Consider the following 26100-nt stretch of genomic DNA (forward strand, 5'->3'; position numbering starts at 1 on the left):
AATGGCGCCAGTACCTGGAGGTCCGCATTTACCTGCCAGTAAATCTCCGCCAAATGAGTGACGTCAGCCAGTTGAAAACCTGCAAGTTTCCCTCTTTAGCGTTTAGCTTAGCAAAGCATCATTTAAACAATAAACAACACTGGCTTGGTCGTGTCATCCTCCACAGCTCCACCCTCTCGTCCAAAAAAGCTTTACGTCCGGTTTCAAAAGACCAAAATCAAGACAACCAAAATTGCCAAAACTCAAGGCTTCAAAACAGCAGTCCAGAAAGTCTTTTGGTGACAAATCAAGTTTTAAGTTGTGGGTGTCCACACATGATTTTAAGCTAATGGAGAGGTGGAAGAAGTAGTAAAAAGAGGAAAAACAGTGTACAACGGGTTGAAATGCTGCTTCCTATTAGTGCAATAGGGGCGCTACTTCACGTTGTGTTTTCAGCTAGATTTTATCTTCTTTCAGAGCTTCAACACTCATGTCGAGAAAAATTCTGCAAAAGTGAAATTATCTCCCTGTCTGACAATTATCTTCTTCTGAGAACTTGTCTCGGCCGGTGACTATTTTAAAAATCTTCACTCTAAACGCCGAGATAATAACTGTGCTAATCAGGAGCTCAGTGTGAAGAAAGGTGTCACACAAAAGAGCAACTTTGATATCGCTTTAAAACGCCGTGAATCCGTGTGGAAGTTAGTGATGGCCGATCGAACGCGGCACTAAATTCCATCCAGCAGATAATGACAGTAGTGCTCAGGAGGAAATTAAATGTCAAGCTACTGCCTTAGATTTCTGCTAAATGGAGCGCTAATTACAGACAAAAGCTGGAAATTCCAGGCCCTGTCTCTGTCTGTCACTTTCTCCTCTCAGTTTGACCCGTGAAGATAAAAGAAGACATTTAGAGAGACCCCTCGCCTCCTCCTCCCTGCAGATCTGTCTCACAGTCTGTATAGAGTTTAGGAATTAAGGACAGACGTGTCACTGTGACGCCATCAAGGCTGAAATCGGACGATTTACACCTGCAACGACTCAACAAAGCTCTGAAAATAGTTTCTGGGAGAGCAAGTGAATAAATAATCCACCGTGTGTCTGTGACTCATCGCCAACAAAACCCAACTTCACACCAAAAAAAAACCTATTAAGTATTTGTGTAGCAGCTTTCCATGTCCTCATATAGCATCGTCCAAAGTTAATGTGTGCGAGTTAAGTATTTACAAAAAGCAACAGGTGAGCAGGTTATTGTTAATTTCATCATCATTGTCATTGTTAATGTTAATGGATAAAGGAATTGTTTCATCCAATTTTATTTCAGGTCTACTTTCAATTCAAATGTATATTTATTGGAACTGTCTTCACAAGTCCTCCAAACCAATAAGACGATATAGGACGTTTATTCCTAATTCCCTTTAATACGACCCACAGGAGCGTTTCGTAAATTAGCGCCCCTTAGCGGTGACTGGAAATACGACCCTTATATCTAACTGTTAGGGTTTAGGGAAATGGCGGACCCAGAAATGCAGAGACAGCAGGGCAGTGGTGAGCTTGAGGATTTAATAAAAATAAAAGCGATACAACCAAAGGAGTCCTGAAGACAGCAGGCAAAAATAGTTCCAAAATGTAGGAGTGTAGGAAGCTAAAAGACCGCTCGATGGTGTTTTTTGCCTCCAACGGCGCCTTCCAGGCAGCTAACCCTAACCTTAACCCTAAACATAACCATTGCCGCGCTGCCTGGGAGGAGAAGTTGGGGGCAAAAAACACCAAAGACCCCAAAAGACCAGGAATCACAAAAACTGGAACACCGAGACAAAGGGGGTAGACTCCACACACCCAAAACAATACAATGAACTGATAACAGACAAAGAAAGCACAGAGATTAAATACACAAGGTAATGAGGGTGAAACAAGGGACAGGTGACACAAGGGCTTAGGAAGCGATATTTTTTTTCCCAACCATGGCCACGCCAAAACCTGCCCTTCAATAGCTACTATTGGCCAGTCGTCCATGCTTATGCAAGGCAACGTAACCTGATTTGTACAGGTCCTATCCCCTGACCAATCGGCTATCCTAACCTTAACCACTCGAGGTGAAATGCCTAACCCCAACCAATCAGGCTGCTTCGTAGGGCGGGTCTTGGCATGGGATTCGTAATTTTGCGCTCAGGAACAGATGAAACACATCAGGGCGGGACAATCACAGAGGCTGGAAACACAAGGCAGGAAGTAAAACAAGACATGACATGGGAGAAACAGAAGCCGTTTCTCAATGTCAAGGATCCTTCCTTGGTAGGACTAGTCCTTCCAAGGAAGGATCCTTCAGAGGCTAGGCCAGGCTCCTCCTTAGCATTCGGAGAACATGTACAATGGAACAGGCTAGCAAGTGCACGTCATTGCGTGCTTGCGTCATTGAAAATGTTTCCCTGCCTTCAGTTCACACTAATTATTCAGTCAGAAATAGACACTGAAAAACAGTTTATATTATATACACACCCAAAAACGTAATGACACAGACAAACCAGTTAATTTAATGCATTTATTTTCAGAATGCCAATCTCTAATAGGCTATAGCAAATAATCTATTCAACGTCTCTCTTTGGCCAGTCTCCCTGCTTGTTTTTTGCTTTCCCATCATCAGTGACCGCCTTCGTTTGTCCCTGTTAAAAGACAGCAAACACAAGAAAAAGACGTTTACCGTTATGAATGTTATAACGTAACGTTATATGCAACGTTATACTTTTTACATGGGAAACTACTGATTTAACGTTGCTAGTGAAGTTAACAAGGTACAGCGTTACCTCTCATCCTGCAGTTACAACTGATAAACACACACATTTCTAAATCTCTGCTAGCGTTACCCATATAGCGTAACAACATATAAAAGAGATTAAAATGCCACCGGATTTTAAACTTTAAAAACACAAATGGCACAAAAAGACAGCAACCTAGCTCGCTAACAGCCTAGCATGTTAAATGATAGGTTCGGTTAGCTAACGTTAACTCGGGGTGTATCTACCTAATTACTATAGCAGTTAGTACCAGCATTAAAGCGTTAAGCTTTACATTGATGTAACATATTAACGGTGATAACACATGTACGACAAACACTAAAGATACTTACAGTTAAATGATTATTTCGTCGTCAGCGATGCCGCTCCAACTCCCGCTTAGGTCCGCCATTTAATTTTTTTTAACGAGCCAGCAAAGCCGCGCGCATAGGATTGTGGGTAATATGGAAGCGCGAAGGATACACATATGCATCCTTTGCTGTCTATGGGAAAATCTCCGAACGAAGGACTCAGTCCTTGGTGGAATTCGGAGGATCCTCGACATTGGAACAATCCTTCGACGGACGTTGATGACGTAGCATCCTCGAAATTCTGGCTTCGAAGGATCCTTCCTTGACATTGAGAAACACCTAGAGACTACAAAATAAAACAGGAAACAGAAACATACACAACCATGACACTAACACGTCGTTAATGTTGTGAAACAGTCACAGTTTGGTTAGGTTTACTACTACTACATAGTTATGTTTAGGTACCAAACTAGCAACTTTTGCTGTGTTATCTATTTGAAGCAGTTCATTAACAGTGAAACGAAATACAGACAAACAAAGTACAGGTCCTTTTAAATTAGCTCACTCAATCGTACAAGTGTTGGACTTTATTTAGGCCTACATGTTACTACCCAGGCTGTTCTCACTAACCATTCATACATATAGCTATAAAAAGTAATGCACTGTAATTCGTATGTGTTCCACGTATTTATTACTGTCAGCACCACATTGACTGCTGCTGTATAAGAGCGTGAAGATCTGTGTAGGGAGGTGGTCGGGGGGGATGTTTGGGCCCTAAAACACAGGGCTTCCTTGCGAGGGAGCTGAGTTCATGTCCCGGAAGAAGTTAAGGAGAAAACACAAGACTTTCACCCAGGAAACGAGTGTTCATGTCCCAGGAGTACTACTTAAGGGGGGCCGGTGTTTTAACCTAAACCACAATCTTTTTAATCTTATACCCCATTTACACGAAGGGAAGACGCAGGTATTTTCCTGCGGTTTGGCCTCTCATTTACACGAAAACCCCATTTTTATCACAGAAAACGATTATTTCTAAAAACTCCGGCCAAAGTGGAGATCTTGGAAAACTGCGTTTGCATGTTTGCATGTAAACTGAGACAAACGGAGGTTTAGGCCATTGACATATATGGTTTAGGCAGCCGAGAGAGAGAAAGAGGAAGTGATTCGTTGCTGTTGTTGCTATTTTCGGGATTCTGATTGGCTAACATGGGCTTGAGCTTCTCGTTACACTGCCACCTACAGGTTTGGCGTGCTATTGACGGCATATATACACGGGTACATGTAAACAAACACTTTGACTTAACATTAACTGCAACAGTTGCTAAAAGGGCCGTCACCTCACGATGATTAACATTTAACTGTCATGTGACCGGTTGTCACTTGACCGGCTATGAAAAGGTTGTGCATAAGTTTTTTTTTGTACGATATCATCAGCTGTGCAGCGACTACAATTATTTCAAAATGTGACTGCACGCTAGCTTGACAAGCCAGACCCACATCCAGATGTTGGGTCTAGGAACTCACCATTGGCAGGGCTCAATCCGAGGGGAGGGATAAATGGTTGTCTTTCAAATTCCCTTTGCACGCAATAGGATAGCTCTCCAACCAACCAGAGCAACGCTAGTTGATAGATTAAACTTTAAACTCCGAACACATCTTCCTTTTTTAAGAATGACTTCAGTGCCGTTCTTTGTTCTTTTCTCAAAGAAAAGCTGAACTCCAAGTCTTCCAGAGTCGCGGCCAAAGCCGATTCGAAAGACCGCTGTTCTCCAGCAGCAGCAGCCATCTTCTTTGTTTTCAAGTAGCAGGGAATTCACGCGGAACCGTCGCAACTGTGCCGTCAATATGTTAAGCCCGCCCAGAGTTTGGTTTTTCCAACTCGCAAGCCAACGGAGAGTTGCTAGACTGACCCTGGCTGCCGCTAGGGTCGTCTAGATTTCTAGGCTAGCTGCACGCATTCTGACTGGAACAAAGAAGTTTGAACACATTACACCTGTCCTTAGACTTTACACTGTGTAGAATATCAGCAGTTAAAGTAAAATTTGTGCACGTTGCAAAAGAAGCTGTGTGCAGTCATTGAGGAAGTGGTTCAAGGAAATGTCACTGACGCATAGAAGGTTAAACTTAAGCCGTTAACTATAGTTTAAGCCTTTTATGGCATAAGAATGCATTGTGTACTAGACAGATAAGCAGAAGAACAGGAAAGGTAGTTAAATTTACAGAACAGACGAGGAAGTTGCACCACAAGGTCCCTACCTTGTGTGTGTGTGCGTGTGTGCGTGTGTGCGTGTGTGTGTGTGTGTGTGTGTGTGTGTTTTTGAAGATAACAGTTTCTATCTAGAAACTAGGAGATACTCCCCTGTGAGGAGAGACTAAATACACAGGGAAAACGCAGATCAGCGTTCATTTCAGACGAGATCTTGGTAGACCAGCTCTGATTTAATGTACAGTATGTTGCCAGGGAAACTTATATGCTGTTCGTGAACCCACAATTGTTGTGTCTTATGCTGGACACAGTAAACTTTGCTTAACTGAACTCTTCGTCTCAGATTGATCCTTGTGTTCTGGTAAACTTAAGAAGGTGCGGGAATTAATAAATTGGAGTCCGATTTGACAGGCCTTAGGGCCTTATTTTAGACATAATTCCATCGACAACTGGCTCCCAGTCAAGGCTAGAATTGATTTTAGGATTCTGCTCCTAGTATATAAAGCTCTCAATGGCCTTGCACCTCAGTATATTAGAGACATGCTCGTTAGATATTAACCAGCAAGAACCCTCAGATCCACAGCCAGCGGTCTCTTAACCATCCCTCACTGTAACTCGAGAGCAGGCGAAGCTGCTTTCTGTGTCTATGCCCCAATGATAAGGAACTGAGAGAGGCTTCCACACTGAACACTTTTTAAAAAAGGCTGAAAACCATGGTTTTTACAAAAGTCTATGAATAACTGAGTTTGACGCTGTTCAATGTTAATCTTTAGTGTGTGTGCATGTGTGCATGCGTGTTCTATACGTGAATGTACGTATGAATATACGTGATATGTTTTGTATGTATTTTACTGTTTAATTGAACAAAGTTTTATTTTGTTGCTTTTGTACGAAGCGCATTGTGTTACATTAACTTGTATGAAATGTGCTATAGAAATAAAGTTTGATGATTGATTGATTGATCATATGAACTGTTCATGAGAATGTTGAATTGCCAGTGATTGTGGCTATGAAGCAATCTTGCTGCTCTTTTGTTAACACTTCCTGTAGTTTTTCTCAAGTCGGACGAATCGTAGCTGTAAGCTGAAGTTCCTTCAGTCTTCAACTACGTAGAAGGATAACGTGAACAGTTTTTCACACTCCGCTGCTCGTAATTACTGAACAAACCTGACTTGAACCTGACATTAGCTCGCCAACCAACAAGTGCTCACTTTGTCGCCATAATGCTTCCATCACCACATATTTCAGGAAGATGGATTTGTCATAAAAGATTTTTTTCCACCCTCAGTTTTCATTAAACAGGTCACAGGGAGTGTAGGCATCCAGGAACAGTCAGGAGCACCTCTGTAATTGACAATAAAAACAAGTTGTGAAAGGAGATGTGGAGACGGCAGTCAGTGCTAATATCTCACATCTTTAAAAGTTGAGGCTGCTTGAGTTTTTAATGTACTGTAGAGAGCAGCGGCTGCTGTAATAAAATGTAATGAAGCTCTGTAATCAAAGGCAATTCCACAAACACACAGAGAGAAATAGAGCTGCAGAAAATACAGCTAATAACACTGTAAGTAAAACAAAGACACACAGTCTAGTAGTGGTAGTACAGTGCTGGCAGTAGTACAGAATGAGAAGAAGGAGTAGTAGTTACAGTAGCTGTAGTAGTAACCACATTACATTGAGTCTAATTAGTTCAGAGATGGACGATCCACTTTCTCCCGCTGTACAAAAGTGTAGCTGCTGTCTTGTAATTTAGGAGTCAGAGTCTGTGCAGTGGTGAATGGGCATTGGAGCCGCGATATCAGTGTCCCGCCCATACATCCGTCCGACCAATCAGGAGTCAATCCCAGCTGATGTTTCACCCCGTTTTTATAGCATCAGTCTGTTTTCCATCGTCTGTTTCCCATGCCAAAAAAACACCCCTTTGAATTAAGTTGAGATCAGGAGATTCTCCGCAGGCTGTTCTCATGAACCATTCGTACATAGCTACGAAAAGTAAAGCACTGTAATTTTGTAATGTATTCCACATATTTTTGCAGTGTGCTGTGCATAATAATGGTCCCCAGAGAATGAAACCTTATGATTTTGTTGACGTCTGACTGTTCCTCTAACATCCGTAGGCCAAACTTTTAACGAGACATTTTTAAATCTCAATCTGCCTTGACCAGTTTGAGAGAGAGAGAGAGAGAGAGAGAGAGAGAGAGAGAGAGAGAGAGAGAGAGAGAGAGAGAGAGAGAGAGATGCAGATATACAGAAAGATAAATATTACTCCAACACATTTTGTGTCTGCCATGAACACTGCAGCCTGTAGGGGGCGCTACTGATGCATCACGACTCTGCAGGGACACAAAGTAGTTTCAGTTTACTTTTGATCATTAGATCAACACATTTGGATTATATCATCATGAAAAATCTGTGACATCTTAACCAGTTCAACTGTGTGTGTGTGTGTGTGTGTGTGTGTGTGTGTGTGTGTGTGCGCACACGATGATGATAAGACGTTCAGAGTTACAGAGGAAGAGTGAGCATCATCATCATCACAGAGCTGCTCTTTGATGTTAATGTCATGTTCACTGGCTGCAGCGACCTGGCAGCTCCACACACACACACACACACACACACACACACACACACACACACACACACACACACACACACACACACACACACTCTGCGCTATACTTGTGAGCACCTCCACTGATATAATGCGCTCCCTATCCTCTAACCTTAGACACCATCACTTTTTAAACATGATCTTACTTTCCACTCTTACTAGTGTCCGCACATTATTACGAAACATGTCCTTCAATATGTCCTCACTCTTTCAGGTCGAAACATTGGTCCCTCACAAAGATAAAGGTACAAGAGAGAGCACACACACACACACACACACACACACACACACACACACACACACACACAGCTGTCAGATCAGTTCACTGAGAGGAAATCCTCCTGGGAAAGTTGGTGTGCCAACTGTCTCTCTCATGCACACACAGGATATGAATAAATGAATACACACACATCCCTGAACGCACACTTCTGTCTCTCTTTATCATCATTTGACTTTTAAGCTTTATTGGCCCAACGTTCTTATAAAAGAAACTGGCATTAAAAGCATACATACATGCAAATTACATACATGAAAATAAGATTATACAAATAAACACATTTAAAGTGATAATGCACTACCGGGCTGTTCAATTAAAAATTCATTTGGGCCAGATTTTAAAACCATGAAATGTAGATTGGCCAGACTTTTGGCAGCCCATTTAAAATGTGTGTGTGTGTGTGTGTGTGTGTGTGTGTGTGTGAGAATGAGAGAAAGAGAGAAAGAGAGAGAGAGAAAACAAGCAAAAGACTATCATGATGCTTTTGATTTGATCTTCATTATTTGCTCAGAATCAGACTCTTCTTTGATTTTTGATTTTCATTACAGACTGTCATTGTTTGCTTTCATCTTTTGTAATCCATTGTCATTTTGTTACGGACTTCTCTTGTCAAAATTTGTTACATTAATACAAATTTGGAAACTAATTTTTATTCTTATGCCCCTGATTAGAAATAGGCTACATAAACTCGAGCACTGACTCAGACTCGTTTGGTAACTCGAATACGACGCTGCGAAGGGGGTTCAGAGTTATTGGTTTTCATGTTGTTGAGATGAACTGCGTCTTTTTTTCTTCGCTAAAAGAGATACTGCGTGGGAGAGACAAGAGGCTGCTGAAACAATTGTTCAGTTGTTGGAGAGATCTGTGCGTCTCGCTGCTTTAAACCGGAGGAGGACAGACAGTTTGACAGCCTCTTGTGATGATGATACAGCATGTGTCAGTCTGTCAATCCACAAGTAAAGACACAAAGAAGGAAAAAAAATGGGGCATTTTGAATGCGTTAAATTGATATTTGTTGTTACTAGTATCTTCTTACATCATTATTTCAATATAATATATATACTTTTTCTCTGGTGTGTCACGTTCAACGTCATAAATGCAACGGAAAACTGTTAGTAAACAGTAGAAAGCAGCATGGAAGCCAGTTAAAAAGTAGCAGAAGTTACCCACAGAGTAACATGAAACAAAATTAATAATTTGGAAAGATAAGGAAAAGAAAATGTATGGATGTAAAATATGTTCAGTTCATGGAAAAAGGGGTTCTATACATAGCTAGAACTGAAATATATGTATTGAATACCAGAACCCCAATAAAAAGAAATTAAAAAGGGCGCCTGGGTAGCTCATCTGGCTCATATGAGAACACGCCCATATAAAGAGGCTTAGTCCTCGCCGCAGCGGCCGCGGGTTAAACTCCGACTTGCGGCCCTTTGCTGCATCTCTCTCTCCCCTTTCATGTCTAAGCTGTCCTGTCAGAAATTAAGGCCTAAAATGCCCCCCAAAAAAGTTTAGGAAAAGAGGAATATCAAAAGTAGGGAAAAAGAAATGGAAAAGATGACATAAAACGAAATATTTGGAGAGATACTGAAAAGAAAATGTATGGATGTATAGAAAGATTTAGAGAAGAAAAGACAGAGATAAGTGAAAAAAGTTAGGATGCAAAAGGAAAGGAAGGAGCTGATGGAAAAAATGTGGCCTAAATGTCTTTTCTTTTAATCGTTTTCAAAATCCAACCTTTACAAACCTGTAGATTATGTAATGAGAACATACATCTACAGGTTTGTAGAGTACAGATTTATATTCACACGTTGAAGTGTGTGTGTGATGTTTTATGGTGAAATAAACTGGATGTATGAAGAGTTTAATCTTTCATTCTGTGTTTATGATGCGTTTTGCGTGCTTTATGTCTTTCTGTCACTTCCTTGTTGCTGCTTCGGTTTCGGTGCTGTGGATGAATTTCCCTGCAGGCTCAAATAAAACCGGCTCTGCCGTTATCTAATCTGCTGCAGAATGAAGTGAGAGCTGATGGATTCATGATAAAAAACACATTGGGATCAGACCACCGGTCACATCGGTGGCCCCAGACGTGTCGTTGGAAGTCTGAATCCCTCTCAGTGGGAGGGATTGTTGGGAGGATTAAGATGCAGCCTCTGGGGTTGAACAACATCTTCCTGCTGCAGTCTTAAGTGCTCTGAGACGGCGCGCTGGTCATAAATTAGTGTCATTTTCACCCAGTGTTCACCAACTTTCTGCATTAATGTCTACGAGGAGCAACGCATCACATTAGAGGGCCCTCGTGGTTGCCGCTCCCCGTCAGCCTCTTTCAGCTTCTGCCAAGATATCCGACAAATTAAATCCAGATTTGTTATTACCGCACCGGTGCCTCGGGGTCCGACACGGGGAAGGGTTCGCCGCGCTAATCTGAAGAAACCGCTGCATCGTTCTTCTGTTAATGCAATTACGACGGGTGTGATAAGAGGCTGGGTCAGAGGAGTGCTCCTATCACTGCCATCCCCGGGAAAAACTTAATGCAAAACATGCAATCTTCGTTTCTAATGACAGGCCAGTGTTAGTGTAGCGTGACAGTAAAACAACATGCGTTAAGAAGAGACTCTGGGTCCTGCAGGAGCGGGATTAAATGCACCCCGGGCGGTAATCAATCTGCATTGTTTATAGCCGCTGTCTGCCTGATGAGGAGCCCCGCTGCACTCCCGCCAAGATTAGATGCAGTTTGGTGGGCATAAAGAATCAGTCAGGGGAAGCCCCCGTCCAGCGGCCGGCCAGCTGGCTGCAGCAGCAATATATCAGAGCCGACAGCTACATGGGCTAATGTTACATTGAGAGGCAGAGGGAGGGGTGAGGGCGGGCGGGTGGAAATATTTGTAAAGGGGGTGTAGTTGGTTCTGAAGATTACAGTCCGCTCCCGGCTGTAATTCTTTAAATGATGCAAATGTTCAACAGGCTGAAGGAGCAACTCGGTTACTTCGGCTCCGTGTTTGCTCTCATTTATTCACACAGCAGAGAGGAACGGTGGCTCAGCGGTTAGCACCAGAGCCATGCCGTTACCGCCCCGGACAGTTCAGGGGGAAGGCCTGTTTCCTCAGATAGAGCTCCCTCAGGGTAGCCTGGCTCCGCCCTTCTACGTACTTCCGCTCAATTTTCATTTTCCTTCAGTACGTCGTCTGGAGTTTGCGGTATATTCGCGGGTTTTCTCTTCTATCTTTACCGGTCCAATCAGCGAACAGAGGGAGTGGCTGAGAACTATGACGTTGAGGTCGTGTGCTAGCTTGAGTTGTAGTTCCGTAATGGCCGCGGAGAAAGATGCGAGCGAAGCTATTCGGTCCGTTGTGGCAACGCTGCTGAATATCCAGAAGTTAAAGCCCGAGCAAGAACAATCTTTGCTGAGTTTTGTTGGTGGCCATGATGTTGTGGCCCTCCTCCCCACGGGGTTCGGGAAAAGTTTGATTTTCCAGCTCGCTCCGTTAGTGGTGAAAGAGTTGCTAAGGCGAACGCCGACGTCATGACCAAACGTTAGCGATTGGTTACAGCAGATCCAGAGTGGCTCTGGGCAGATCCAATAGTTTTAAACTTCAACAGAGTACCCACCTTCAAGGAAGTTAACACTTGTCAGTGGAGAGTGGCCAGACTCTCTGGACTAATGAAATGTACCAGAGTCTGGTAAGACCAGGCTAGTGTGCCAGAGTCTGGTAGGACCAGGCTAATGTACCAGAGTCTGGTAGAACCAGGCTAATGGACCAGAGTCTGGTAGGACCAGGCTAATGTACCAGAGTCTGGTAGGACCAGGCTAATGGACCAGAGTCTGGTAGGACCAGGCTAATGTACCAGAGTCTGGTAGGACCAGGCTAATGGACCAGAGTCTGGTAGGACCAGGCTAATGGACCAGAGTCTGGTAGGACCTGGCTAATGTACCAGAGTCTGGTAGAACCAGGCTAATGGACCAGAGTCTGGTAGGACCTGGCTAATGTACCAGAGTCTGGTAGGACCTGGCTACCTTCAGGGTGGCTTTGGAGGAAAAGTCAGTTAAGATATCCTACGAAACTAGGAGGCCGCCAGCTGGTCATGTGAAGGCGGCTACAGTGGCTACAGACCTCGGTCACAGCTCGGTTGTATCAGCGGCAGTTAGTAGATTTGTTTAGCCGCTTCAGAGCGCTGAGACGCCGGCTACGGTGCTCCGCATGGTGCTCCGTCAGGTCAGTGGTAGTTGGTGGTTCAGTTAACCAGAGAATAGGTGACTTTGAGCCGAATACAGAGCACCGCGAGCTGCCGGTCGTTTCAGCAGACAATACGGTTACGTTTAAGCCACAAAAAGTGAGCATATGTGGCAGCTAAAGTTAAGTTTAGGCTCCAAATGTTAGTTAAAACTAGTTAAGTTTAGGAAAAAAAGATTGTGGTTTGGATTCAAACACTCCCAAGGAACACGTATTTCGTGGGCGAAAGTCTTTTGTTTTCCCCGGGAAGCGAACTCCGCTCCCTGGCTTTAAAGGACTGTGTTTTTATGACCCACCCATCCAACCCGACCGCCTCTCCATACAGTCCACAGCGATCTTATACAGCAGCAGTCAATGTGGTGCATACTGCAACAACAACAAAAAACGTGGAATGCATCAGAATTACAGTGCTTAACTTATCGTAGCTATATGAATGTATGCTTCATGAGAACAGCCTGATTAAGCACAGAGTTGGTGGTTCCATCCCCACCTCATCCTGGGCAGGACACCCAAACGACAGCTCCGCCCGGGTTGGAGAGGAAAGTATGCAACTCTGCTGTTTATTTATCATTTGAAGATCTTGTAAGATGCAGGGAAAGAGGGAGAAAGGGGACAGAAGAAGGTAGGGAGAGGAGGAGGTAGGGAAGTCAAGACGGATATAAGGGAAGGAAGGAGGAGGCAGGAAAGGCATGTCGGAAAATGAAAGCTAAGGGAGGAAAGAAGGATTAAGGGAGGAAGAGGCAGGTAAAACAGAAGGAAATAAGTAAGAAAGGAGGTAATAGGAAAGAGACTGGTGGTAAAGGAAAGAAAATGAAAAAGGAAAGGAGGTGAGGTGGTGGAAAAGGAAAGGAAGACGTAGAGCAGAACAGGTGCAGGTACAGAGGATAGGAAAGGATAATGTATAGGCTAAATAAAAAAAGGGTATGAAGAAAGGAAAATAGGTGAAATGAAAACAGCATGCAGAGAACAAAATGAGTATGTAGAATAGTAAAGGAGGAGAAGAGGAGTCTGTAGGAAATAAGCAGGTGGACATTTGATTAACCCTTCGGGTTCCGGTGGCCAAGGGTTAATTCTTATTTTGTCACATACAGGTTACATAACGAATACATGACTATGAACTGTGAGCTCTCGAAATAATAGTGAAGTTACTAGGTGACCTGATTGCTCTGTGTCATTTCAACGCACAATATCACACTCTTTTATCTCAAGGCATAACGAGATGTTCAATTAAATGATTGTATTCAGAAAGCAAAATAGTTTGAAAAATACTAAAAGTAAAACACTAACTTTTTGAGGAGTGTATTTTTGTCTCATTCCCTCCTTTTTTTAAGTCAATATCAGAGAGGACAAAATAACTTCAGAAGTTTTTGTGTTCAAAACTTCAAGATTGTTGGATTGGAGGTGTCTGAGCGGAGATTGGTATTGATGGAAACCATCACAACAACAACCTGGAGAGAGACGAGAGGGAAGGAAATATGAGCGGCAGCTTTTTAAAATCTACTTCCTCCTCGTTCCTGCGGTGTGACGGAGAGCCTAAGGCGACAGAAGAGGAGATGGATTGCACACTCGGCTCCGATTGGACCAGTGGTTGAAAAACACAACCAACGCTGTGTCAATTGGCTGTCGACTTTTTAAGTGGGGGTGTAATTGATGAGGCGGCGGCAGTGGTGGGGGGTGATGATGGAGACAAACAGACTAGTCTCGCTTTGCCAGACCTTCCTCCACAGAGCTGCGGAGGAGGGTCTGGCTAGTCCACACAGCATTCCTGGATGGGAGAAAAACCTGCTCTGGTTTACTGGCATTTCTTTAAACCAATTACAATCGTCTTGGGCGGTGCTAAGACACAGACGGAGCCACGGTGCCTCTGCTAAATAGTCTCGGGAAGGAACTTGTTTTGGTGGAACGTGTACGTTTAAAAGTTGTTTTAGTCGTGCAACAGAAAACTCAGATTGGACAGATAGTCTAGCTAGCTGTCTGGATTTACCCTGCAGAGATCTGAGGAGCAGTTAACCATAGTCCTCATAAACACAAAGAAAGAGGAAGGTGACATCGTGCCTAAATGAGGGACATCCGACGGAATTTCCTGGAAATATAACGTCGTCGATAAAGACTAGTTGCTCTTATACTTCCTCACCTTACTTCCTGCGGCCACTAGAGGGCGCTGGCACTATACAACTAAAAATGAGACATAATTGTTGCTGGAACAAATTAATTATGTGGGCGCAATATACTGTATAGAGCCTTCAATCATGACAAATAAAGCAGCTTGTTGACTATAAAGCTCTGTTTATATTGCACCATACTGTATATTAAACTATTCATATGTATTGTGTTCTGTACTTTCAGCAGATAATATCTTTACTGTGTGGTGTATGTCACGATTGAAGACTGGAGAGGAGGCTTTTAAAGTGCACAATTTATGTCTTTATTAACAAAACGACACCAAAACATACTCATACCAAAAAAAATAAAATATATTAAACTGAGGTACAATGACAGCAAACAAACCAGCCAGCAACCTCACAGCAAGCTGCCAAGTCTCTTCTTTCTTCTCCTGAAGCCCTTTCACCTCAGCCGCCCCTAATTGGACCCTACCACCTGCACAGGTGATTATAGGGTGAGCTATCCTGAGTAAGCAACATTAACACTTAGTTTCTCAAAACATCATTACAATTAGATAGATCAGTTACTGCCGACATTACTATTTATACATATATGTGCACCCACAACAATAGGCACCCCAAATATTATAAAAATGTCATTTACTGCAGAACTATCGTACCAATTGTTCTACACCTTAGCATTGCCCAGCCCCTCCCTACAGAAAGGACCTAATGAGGTAAACCTGCCTCCGCTCTCCCTGATTAAGCTGGTCAGCAGCTGATCTACTATCTACTATCTATTTTTCTTTCATTCTCATTTGTTTTGTTAAAGGCACTAATCGGCAATTTATGAAAGTTTGATTTGAACTAATTGGCAATTTGGAACAGAAATGAAATTAGTTTAATCAAATTATTTTTATAATCACGTACAAATCACCGTGAGGCATACAAACCAAACTTTATGGAGAAAATGTATTACATATTCTGTGAATATTATGTTTTATATTATAAGGCTGGACCTGTAGGTCAGAGAGCTCACTTGCCTGGATGAGGTGAGGTAGGAAGAGGAAGGAAAGGAAAGGAAGAAAGGGGTAGGAAAGAAAAAAGGTGGGGAAGGATGTAGGAGGTAGGGAATAAAATGGAGAGGAAGAAAAAGACAGGAAAAAAGAAAATGAGATAGGAAAGGAACAAGAAATCAGTGTAACTCACTTTTCTACAAAAACCTTTTCTAATAAAAAGTGGAAAGGATCACGAGATAGGAAAGAAAGAGGTGGGATAGGAAACAAAGAGAAGAGTAGGGAAGGAAAGAAAGATGTAGCGGAAAGGAAAGGAGGAGGTTGGCAAGTAGAAAAAGAGTGGAGAGAAAGATTTTTGTCTGCTATTTCAGCACTGAATTCACTTGTAAGACTTTTTTTATGCGAGAAATAAACTGTGCAGAGTCAGAATATGGGCAGTTTTAATTTGATTCCCAAATGAGTTGATCCAAAGCGAATTAAGCCTATCAGAACAGAAACGACAGAAACTACGCACTGTAGCTTTAACCAACTAAAACGTATTGAAGACAAATGCAAACATAACAACATGGCATCATGACTTTGCGTAAACATACACGCCACTTTCCTAAAGCCAAGTGGCGTGTTATCTGTACGCATTTTGAGCTATCCACGTGTATGTCTACGCTGTATACAGTGTGTTCTCGCGAGAACGTGGCGTGCTATCATGAGAACAACGTCACATTGCGGTGACCAACGTCACATGCTTAGGAAAACAATAAACGGTTGGGTTTAGGAAAAGAACATTGGGGGAAGGCTTAAAAAAATAAAAATAAAACGGTTACACAGGACGCAGGACGTGATCCCGGCCCTCCTGGGTGAAAGTCCTGTGTTTTATCCATCCGCAGACTTCCGTCCTTTCATACTACTCGCTACGGCGATAATTCACACGTAATGTATGTCAATGTAGGTCAATGAAGGCCAAACGGCACTGATAAACACGCTAAAAAGCGATTATGTGTCTTGATAACATGCCAAAATGGCATACGGATTGGCATGTCATACATACGCCACTTCATGAGATCAGTCTGAACATAAGGACAATGGGGTGTGGAAGTCAAGATCAGTGGTGTATGAGGGTGTATGAACGCAACGACCAATGTGAGGTCCATGGTGTGAATGTTAAAGCTATAGTGCGTAGTTTGTGTCTCCCCCATGAGGAATTCTAAGTAATGACAACAACACGGTCGGTGCGTCCACATTAGGGATGTCCAGATCCGATCACGTGATCGGAAATCGGGCCCGATCACGTGGTTTCAGACTCGATCGGAATCGGACGTTACCTCCCGATCAGGACTCGGATATATATGTATATATATTCTCATTAACTTATCTATAGTTATGCGGTGGCACAGAGTTAGACCCTTTTGACTCCACACAGAAACAGCAACACGTGCGGCATGACATCACTTTGTTGCAGAGACGCTATTGGTTAAATGCCGGCAAAGTAGAACACGGAAGCAGCTTGAAGCGGAAAGCGCGAGTATGTCTGCGGTCTGGAGGTATTATAAAGTTGATGACAACAACATTGCCATAGCAAACTGTGAGATATGTAACAGAAGTACTCTGTTTGTTAACAGAGTTGTTGAATGTTAAAATAAGGTGAATTAAATAAAAAATAAGGAACATCCTGGATCTGTTTTTTCACTCTTCTTTATTCTTTTTTTATATATTAAAGAAGTATTGGATCGGGACTCTGTATCGGTAGATACTCAAAATCAAATGACTCAGACTCGAGGGCAAAAAAACCTGATCGGGACATCCCTAGTCCACATGATACAATTCTTCCGTGATCGTGCACCCCCCTCCTCCAAGCAGTTGCTAGTAGCCAAGGAGGACACGGAGGATTAAAAAAACATGATGGACTCTTCAGAAGAGGTCATTATCTTCACTCGAATTTCTGAGCACGAAAGTCACCGGACGCCACAATCTTCTGAACACAGCCATACTGACAAATCCAGAGAGAGTTGTGTGGAGCTGATAGTCTTAATTAGCTTTGTAGCAACTAATTTGGCAATGGCTTGAATGTAACGGACGTTCATTAATATCAAAAAGTTACGCACTAAAGCTTTAGCAAAAGCAATCTCAGGTAGGTGAAAGGGTGAAGGGAGCGACACATGGCAGGCTTAAGTAGCAAGGGAACACTGGCCAGGTGTTCCCAGTTACCCCGTTAAGATTCAAGATAAAAAGATAAAAAAAACACATAAAAAGGTATTGTGGGGCGACCTCTAGCTCACCCAGTAAGAGCGTGCGCATCGTGTAGGCTGAGGCCTTTGCAGCGGCCCGGCTTCGAATCCAACCTGCGGCCCTTTGCTGCATGTCATCCCCCATCTCTCTATCCACTGTCACTCTGAAATAAAGGGGAAAAAGCCCCCAAAAAAAAATCTAAAAAAAAGGCATTGCACATAGTACTCATATGAGCATTTGCAGAGTTTATTTTTAGTTTTAATTAAAAAAAATGTAAATGTTGATAGTGCTTTCATGACTTGGTTGTATATGTGTGTTTATGCATAGAGAGTGGGGGGTGATGGTGGCTACATCTGTTTCATAAATCTGTTTCTCAGTCAGTCACCCACCCACACACACACACACACACACACACACACACACACATGAAAAAACAGTGAGTATATGTGTATAGAGTATGGAGAACCAAGGCAAAATGCTCTAGAGCCGTCCCACTCTTGTGTTGTTTTATGATAACCTGTTATGTAAGATGTTCAAGTTATTGGAAATTTCTGAATATACCTGGAATTAATTCAATAAATAAGAAGAATAAGAAGAAAATACCGTCTTTCCTACATACACTTTGTAGTTTGAGGTTTGTTTGCTGAAAAGTAAAGTTTTAGTCTCCTTATAAAGCTGACGCCTAATGAGGGAAACTATGAAGAAAACAGCTCTTTACGCCCACACAGTCGACAATAAATATGTTATTCTATAAGAGTGCGCAGCTAAAACACTTGGGCACGGCATACATTTTGCCTCTGTTGAAGTGTTTCTACTATGTTTTTGCATCCTGACAGCAGAACAGCACAGAGGTCAATAATGACACATTTCCTCATCTGGATGTCCACCTACGAATACAAACTAATGCAGCATTTTGGATTTAATATTGTGACTCAACCAGCTCTCATTTACTAATTGGTAATAATGTGCTGACCCTGCTGACCCAGCAGCAACATCTGACAAACACAATCATTCAAACTGTTCATATGCAACTATAATATGTGCAAAACACAAGGTTTGAGGAGAGAAAATGCTACATGGGTTGCTTTTTCGTTTATGTTGAAATTCCTGCAGATTAAAAGGTAAAAAAATAAGTCTGTAGAAGAAACTTTGGCCATTTGTTGAGCTTTACATTCAGAAGTATTTGTGGATTCTGTCGGGGGATGGTGGAACATATCTTTTACCTATGCAGGAATAAAAGATGAAGCATGGGAACTTGTCCTTCCAGTCTCCATGAGCTGTTGTACTGTTCACCAGGGTACAGTGTGTTGTTGAGGACTATTCTGTATTCTTGGCAGGAAGTTAAACGTGTACTTGGTGGGGTTCTGGACTCCAGCAGCGGTGTACCTGCCTCCTCACAACATCTGTTGTTGACTGCCATAGACAAAGTCTCAAAGTACTGCTGAGGCGTGGAGAGTGTGTGGTCTGGCCATGGACGCAAGGGCGCAACTTTGGGTTCAACACTGGGGGGGGGGTTGAATTGATTGAACGTCAATCACTTCTTTTCTGCAACAATTTGTGCCTTTTCTGAATCAATTTATGGTGCACATGTCTTTATTTATGTAAAGGAAATTATAATAGGTTTTTGGGGGGTGTTGCACAGTCCAATTTTGATTATTGGGGGGTTGTACTTAAATTATGCCTATGCAAGGACGTATTATATTAACTGGATCCCGGATGCCAAAGTGGCGCCTATTTAGTTCAATGGAGTTGCTTGCCTGGCGCATACACCAAAAAGTTTCTAGGCACGTTTTCACACCTATACAGTTGTTTGTTTGCTCTGGTCTGAATCAGTTGATGAGTTTGTAAACTTGGAGCGCTTTCCCCTTCGGTTTGGTTTGGTTTCACATGGAGAAAAACGCAGCAAACCAAAATGTATCCCTATTAGCGCTTAAGGACAGGAAGAAGGTCCTGTGTTTTGAACATCTCCATGGTCAAACCAGCCCATTTCATTTAAAGTGCTCATATTATGCTCATTTTCAGGTTCATGATTGTATTTAGAGTTTATATCAGAATAGGTTTACATGGTTTAATTTTAAAGAAACATATTTTTGTTGTACTGCACATTGCTGCAGCTCCTCTTTTCACCCTGTGTGTTGAGCTCTCTGTTTTAGCTACAGAGTGAGACCTCTCACTTCTGTAACATCTTTGTTGGGAGTCGCACATGCTCAGTAGCTAGGTAAGGACTACTAGCCAGTCAGAAGCAGAGTATGAGGGCGTGCCCTGACAGTACCTAGGTAAGGACTACTAGCCAGTCAGAAGCAGAGTATGAGGGCGTGCCCTGACAGTAGCTAGGTAAGGACTACTAGCCAGTCAGAAGCAGAGTATGAGGGCGTGCCCTGAAAGTAGCTAGGTAAGGACTACTAGCCAGTCAGAAGCAGAGTATGAGGGCGTGCCATGCTAGCAGCTAGGCGAGCATTATAACGTGTGTTCCAAAGTGACCACGTTTGTCTCTGAAGTAAAGGCTGGACTACAATAGAGCTGTTTGGAGCAGTTTGTGAACAGTGTTTTCTGTTGGAGATGGTAAGTCCCTTTGGGGTGGACTTTGGGCTTTTTCACAAAAAAATATATATAACACAATAAAGGAAAGGGAAAAAGCATAATATGAGCACTTTAAATAATCAGACATTGTTTTGTGAGCAACGTTACTGCAGTTCGTCTGCTCTGCTCATCCAGACTTCGCTCTGCTCTGCCGGCGTCCGTCTCCAACTATAGCAGCGGCTGGTTTGACCACGGAAATGCGAGTGACCACAGTCTATTTCTGTCAGAGAAACATTGCGAGCTGCTACAGTTTGCTGCTCAACGCATGGCAGATTGCAAAGCACACCTGGCTACAGGAGCCATTTAGCTCAGACATGCGGAGTATATATAGTCGGTGCGGTTTGAGGTCAGATCACATTCTCGCCACAAACGAACCGCTCCAGAGTTCGTTTGAACGCTTGTTCAGTGCGCTTTTGGTGCACAGAATGTGCGATTCAGCAGAACTAAAGTTGAACCTAAGCCTCCGGGTTTACTTCCGTGATATGCGGCCATCTGAATATGTGCAGTAGTGTTTCTCCCGCTGGCCCCAACTAATACTTAATTTTGCTTCTGATTACAGAGACAGCTCTATGTTCCCACAGCCCTATGTTCCCACATTTCTAAGAATTTTTTTTTCCACTGAAAATTAGGCCCTATTTTCCAAAACAGCCCTATGTTCCCACATTTCTAAGATTTTTCTTAAAATTAGGCCCTATGTTAGGGTTAGGGTTACATTCCATCTGTAGTCCATTGCTACTGGATAATAGGTTTGGTGTAATTGGCTACCAAATTGGGAGATAGGGGGATAAAATCTGATACAAATTTATGAAAAAGGAAATGTGGGAACATAGAGCCTAATTTTGAAAAAAATCTTAGAAATGTGGAAACTGTGGGAACATAGGGATGTGGGAAAGTATTAATGCTCCCCTGATTACAGAAAGGTGACATTACTGCTTTATATTAATTAAAATGAAATATTTCTATTGATTGTATGCAAAGAGGTTTCCTGTCCACCCAATGTCTGACCCACTGGTACACCCTCACGAAACCACTAAAATGATAATCTGTCATATTTTAAATGTCCCTCAGAGGACTCAGGACGTGCGAGTTACACCGGAGATCGATATGATGTTGCAAAGGATCTGCATTTTGATTCCCATTGGATCTGAATCTCAATCTGAATATTGACTGGCAAGCCAAGGTACAAAACGCATCGTTCAACCCCACTGGGTCTCCTCTCACTTTCAGCTGCATGTGCAGGACAGTCTTTGATACGTCGTGTTAAATAGCTGAACCCTCTTTGTGACCAATTAGGCACCGAACAAAAGCGTTTGGGAGCCATGTCCTTTATTTGTTGATGTGTCACTTGGAGAGCCGAGAGACAACACTGTCCATTAGCAAAAGGAAAAATCAATACACCAGTGATTAATGGGCTTTTTTACAGAGTATAATTATATTCCAAAGTGTTTGGATGTACCCTCCGGCTCTAAAAGGACTATTTAATTTCCTGTGTATGAGACCACACACTCGTGAGCCTAATTATGTTTGGCAGAGGTCTTTTTTCCGTTAGTGGCAATGCTCCGGTGACAGAAGTATCTGGTTCTAGATCAGGGTTCAATGTTGAGGGTTTTTTTCACTTATCCGGCGAATGGAAAAATATTGTACTGGCGGAAGTCAATTTTTAAAGCCCCTAAAAATTGTTTTTGTTTCAGAAAAAAAAGGTTTTAAAAACGGCAAGAGTGTGTAAAAAAAAGTTTAAAAAAAAATCCTGTCAAAAAGCATTGAAAACTTTGGAAAAAAAATAGCATGAAAAATATACGTGGGAAAAACGTCAAAACTGTTGAAAAAAACGTAGATTTGTTTTTTAAAGTCAATAATAAGTCGAAAGCGTTCAAAGCGAAAACAACAAATCAAAAGAGCCAAGCACCAACTCATATTTTGATTGGCCAACAGCACATTCAAATGATTCAACAAGCGTTCTCTGACGGGGGCAAGAGAACGATGACATTATTTACAATACGATGATGCCCGAACAGGCAATTGGGTTGTTATATTGACTTGCCCGACGTGGCGTTTTACTTCGGGCAACCCTTATTGTTAAATACCCTGGAAATCCAGAGTTCTCGTGAGAGCACAATTTGAATTTGCTCAGTGAGTCACTCTGGTATTCAGTAATGATGCTCATTAACTGTGCCCTTGTAGCCAAGCTGCACCAGTCACATCGGTGTATCTGATATAGGCGAGCTAAACAGATGACGACAGCGCTGCGACGTCGAAGTCATTAGTAAACATTGCAAGATGGCTACGGATGAACAGCAGTTGTTTGAAACGCCTTTGGCCGCTACAATGAACGAGTTAGATTTGGCTTTTTATCTAAAAGAGGAACAGAAGACGGCGCTCAAATGGTTCCTTTGCAAGAAGGACGTTTTTGCTGTTTTGCCGACCGGATACGGCAAGAGTTTAATCTACCAGTTAGCTCCTCTGGTAGCTACGTGTTTAATCTACCGGTTAGCTCCTCTGGTAGTTAAGAGTTTAATCTACCAGTTAGCTCCTCTGGTAGCTACGTGTTTAATCTACTGGTTAGCACCGCTGGTAGCTAAGCGTTTAATCTACCAGTTAGCTCCGCTGGTAGCTAAGAGTTTAATCTACCAGTTAGCTCCCCTGAAAGCTAAGAGTTTAATCTACCAGTTAATCTACCAGTTAGCTCCACTGGTAGCTAAGAGTTTAATCTACCAGTTAGCTCCGCTGGTAGCTAAGAGTTTAATCTACCAGTTAGCTCCGCTGGTAGCTAAGAGTTTAATCTACCAGTTAGCTCCCCTGGTAGCTAAGAGTTTAATCTACCAGTTAGCTCCCCTGGTAGCTAAGAGTTTAATCTACCAGTTAGCTCCCCTGGTAGCTAAGAGTTTAATCTACCAGTTAGCTCCTCTGGTAGCTAAGAGTTTAATCTACCAGTTAGCTCCCCTGGTAGCTAAGAGTTTAATCTACCAGTTAGCTCCGCTGCATATGGGGATTCGTCACCCCGTGTATTGCTGTGATTGGTCGTAGTGTTATCCAATTGCATTCAGTGAGATTTTCAAATGCATGCTTGGTGCCACCACTCAAGTTTTCATTACTCATTGCCAGACCCTTAATCTTTCGGATATGGGTCTGGATTTCCAGGCTAATTGTTGAACCCTGATGGATCACAACATTTCCATTCAGGTTATCAGAAAACGTGAGGCCTTTCCATGCCGCCTTCTTCAGCACAAAATGACAAATGAAAAATAAAGGAGAAAGGGAAAATAAATTGAAGAAACCGGCCCGGGGTGAAAAAAAAAAATAAAAAAACAGAGCTCTCATTAAAAACAGAACGAGAAATAAAAACACTGTCACACAGATGAGATGGAAGGAAAAAAACATAGTAAAATAAAACCCCGGAGACAGCTTGGCGCGCTGTGACTCTGGCTAATTAGCGGCGTGGAGGAAAGGAAGTGCTGCTGTATGGAGATTCAGCGCGGACGTCCTGCTGCTGGACGATGTGGAGACGCGTAGCGGCCGGGGCGCGGAAGGCCGCACGTTTCAGCACACGAGATAGAAATACTGGTAATGAGGGAGGATTTCTTATGCATTTAGGGACTGAATGTGTGTTTCTCCAAAATATCAGGAATAAACAGACTGAATCCATCTTCTGTATATCAGTTCTCCTACTTAGAGTATCTTTATTTTGGAAGACTTTCTTCTTTTAATCCACTTTTTTACCTACAAGTGGGACATAACTAGTACAAGTATACATAGTTTTGAGGAACTTGTACTATAGTGAAAAACTCCATTTGACTACTTTCTATACTTTCTACTTCTGTCCACTAATTCCAGAGGTAAATATACTGTTTACACCTCTACATTATCTGATAGAAAATGTGATTCATGGTTAGACTCTAATAGAGCTGGGGTATAACTCGTTTCAGCAAGGCAACTGAACATCTTCCTTCACTGCCTCTGTGAGTTACTGTGTGAGCAGTTCTTGTTCAGACAGGCATGATTTGGGCCACCGTTGCAGGCAAAAGTGGCCCAAATCAAAAAAATTTGGGGTCAAGTGACCAGATCAGACTTCTTCAGAAGTAGTGTGAACACTCAAATCGAATTTTATCAAATCAGATTTAGACCACTTCCATATGTGGTCCTGAGTCAGACCCAGGTCTGATTTCTTTCAATGCGGCCTCAGTGTGAACAACCAGGGCGGATTTGATGTGACTTTTACGTCAATCTACATCGACATTTGTCACAATTCTGCACCGGCGGGAGTTAGCCCTAGACACAGACAGTAACATTAAAAACTTGACTAGGTCTACAAAATGGAGAACAGTGATGTGTCTCTATTCACAAAGCAGTCCCACTACTCCTGGCTTCGTCTCTGCATCCACACAGACCTCTGTAGTGAATTTGCAGCCATAGCCCCGCAAAAGGCCAAAATAGCCAATTTGGCTCTCTTTCTCTTCATTCTTCTCCTCAGCACCTGTTCATTAATGTTACGGCTGCCATTACACAAACATTTTGAAATAAAAGTGAAAATGCTTACTTCCTCCATAACCTCCCTAACTTTAGTGCAGCAGCGTGCTGCGTCATCGTTCATTGTTATTGTTCTGTTGCGCATGCGGGTCAGTTCAAAACCGCAAACAGTTCACACTGGAATCTGATATAGGCCACGTTTTAAAAGGTCATGTGAACAGCCAAACAAAAAATCAGATCTGAGCAAAAAATCCGAATTAAGCATTAAGACTTATGGTGTGAATGTAGGTAAACCTGTTGTGCACCGTTTGTCTTTCTCAAGCGTAGCGTGACGGTTGATCTGTCAGGTCCTCTGAAGGATTCACCGAAGGCTAAAGGGACCTTTCTCAACTTTACTTTATTTAAAGTTACACAAGAAAGTGTAGTTCATTATAATGACTGTGTGGAGGGCGGGCAGGGTGAGCCCACCGAGGCGACTGTGGACCCACTCGAGCGTGACCGAAAGGAGCATTGCGAGGACCGCAGGAAGAAAATAAAAGTGAACCTCCTCGATTCTACAAATAATATCTGTTCAAAGACACACTCAGTATTGTTATCTGTGGCTCTGTGCCTCAGCAGAGGGCCAGTTATCTCAGAAATTAATGGCAGCAATAAGCAGCAGCAGGAAGACGCAGGATGATTAGCAAAAGCAATCAGGCTCTTTATTAGATTTATAGGAACAAAGACGCAATTCAGTCTGCAGCAAAAAACCTACAGGAAGACTAATGACTCATCCGTCCCCGAGTTTCAGTGACGAACAGACATAAAACTCCAAGGAGACGCCCAGCTCATAGAACGATACAGAGAAAATTGTTTCTGAATGTGATACTGGAAACAAGGCATGAAAAAAAAGGCAGTTTTTCTGAGGAAATGGGTGAGAGAGCCGAGTCAGCAGGATGTGGAGAAACAGCAGGAGGAAAGTAAGAAAGAAGGGAGGAGGGGAATGAGAAGAGAAATAAAAGAAGAAAAAAAGGGAAGAAATGGAAGATGATGGTAAAGGAAGGAAGAAGGGAAACAAAAATGGAAGAGGGGAGGGAAGTTAAGAACAAAGCAAGGGAAAGGGGAACCACACTTTCATGTTAGGCTAGGCTAGCAGTTTCCCCCTGCTTCCAGGCTTTTTGCTAAGCTAAGCTTATCATGTCCTGGACATACATTGCCCCATATTCTTGATCCAAGCACCAATTTTAGGTGCCTCTATTTTCTTCCTTTTTGCCTGTAGTAATACTAATAATAATGTATACTTTATTAATCGAGGGAAGGGACAGGAAATTATGTTTTCACTTTGTTATTATTAT

The 26100-nt window shown here is 42.6% G+C and overlaps 2 long non-coding RNA genes across 2 annotated transcripts; both read right to left on the reverse strand.

Annotated features, from left to right (window-relative positions):
- Window positions 1-2236: 2236 nt before the first annotated feature.
- Window positions 2237-26100, reverse strand: LOC116062417. Its single transcript, XR_004107957.2, has 3 exons — window positions 26087-26100; window positions 21228-21231; window positions 2237-2382 (listed from the first exon to the last, which is right to left on the reverse strand). It is a non-coding gene; the product is annotated as an uncharacterized LOC116062417 (long non-coding RNA).
- Window positions 2508-3241, reverse strand: LOC116062416. Its single transcript, XR_004107956.1, has 2 exons — window positions 3104-3241; window positions 2508-2639 (listed from the first exon to the last, which is right to left on the reverse strand). It is a non-coding gene; the product is annotated as an uncharacterized LOC116062416 (long non-coding RNA).

The sequence above is a fragment of the Sander lucioperca genome, chromosome 1 (genome assembly GCF_008315115.2).
Source record: "Sander lucioperca isolate FBNREF2018 chromosome 1, SLUC_FBN_1.2, whole genome shotgun sequence".
Taxonomy (NCBI): Eukaryota; Metazoa; Chordata; class Actinopteri; order Perciformes; family Percidae; genus Sander; species Sander lucioperca.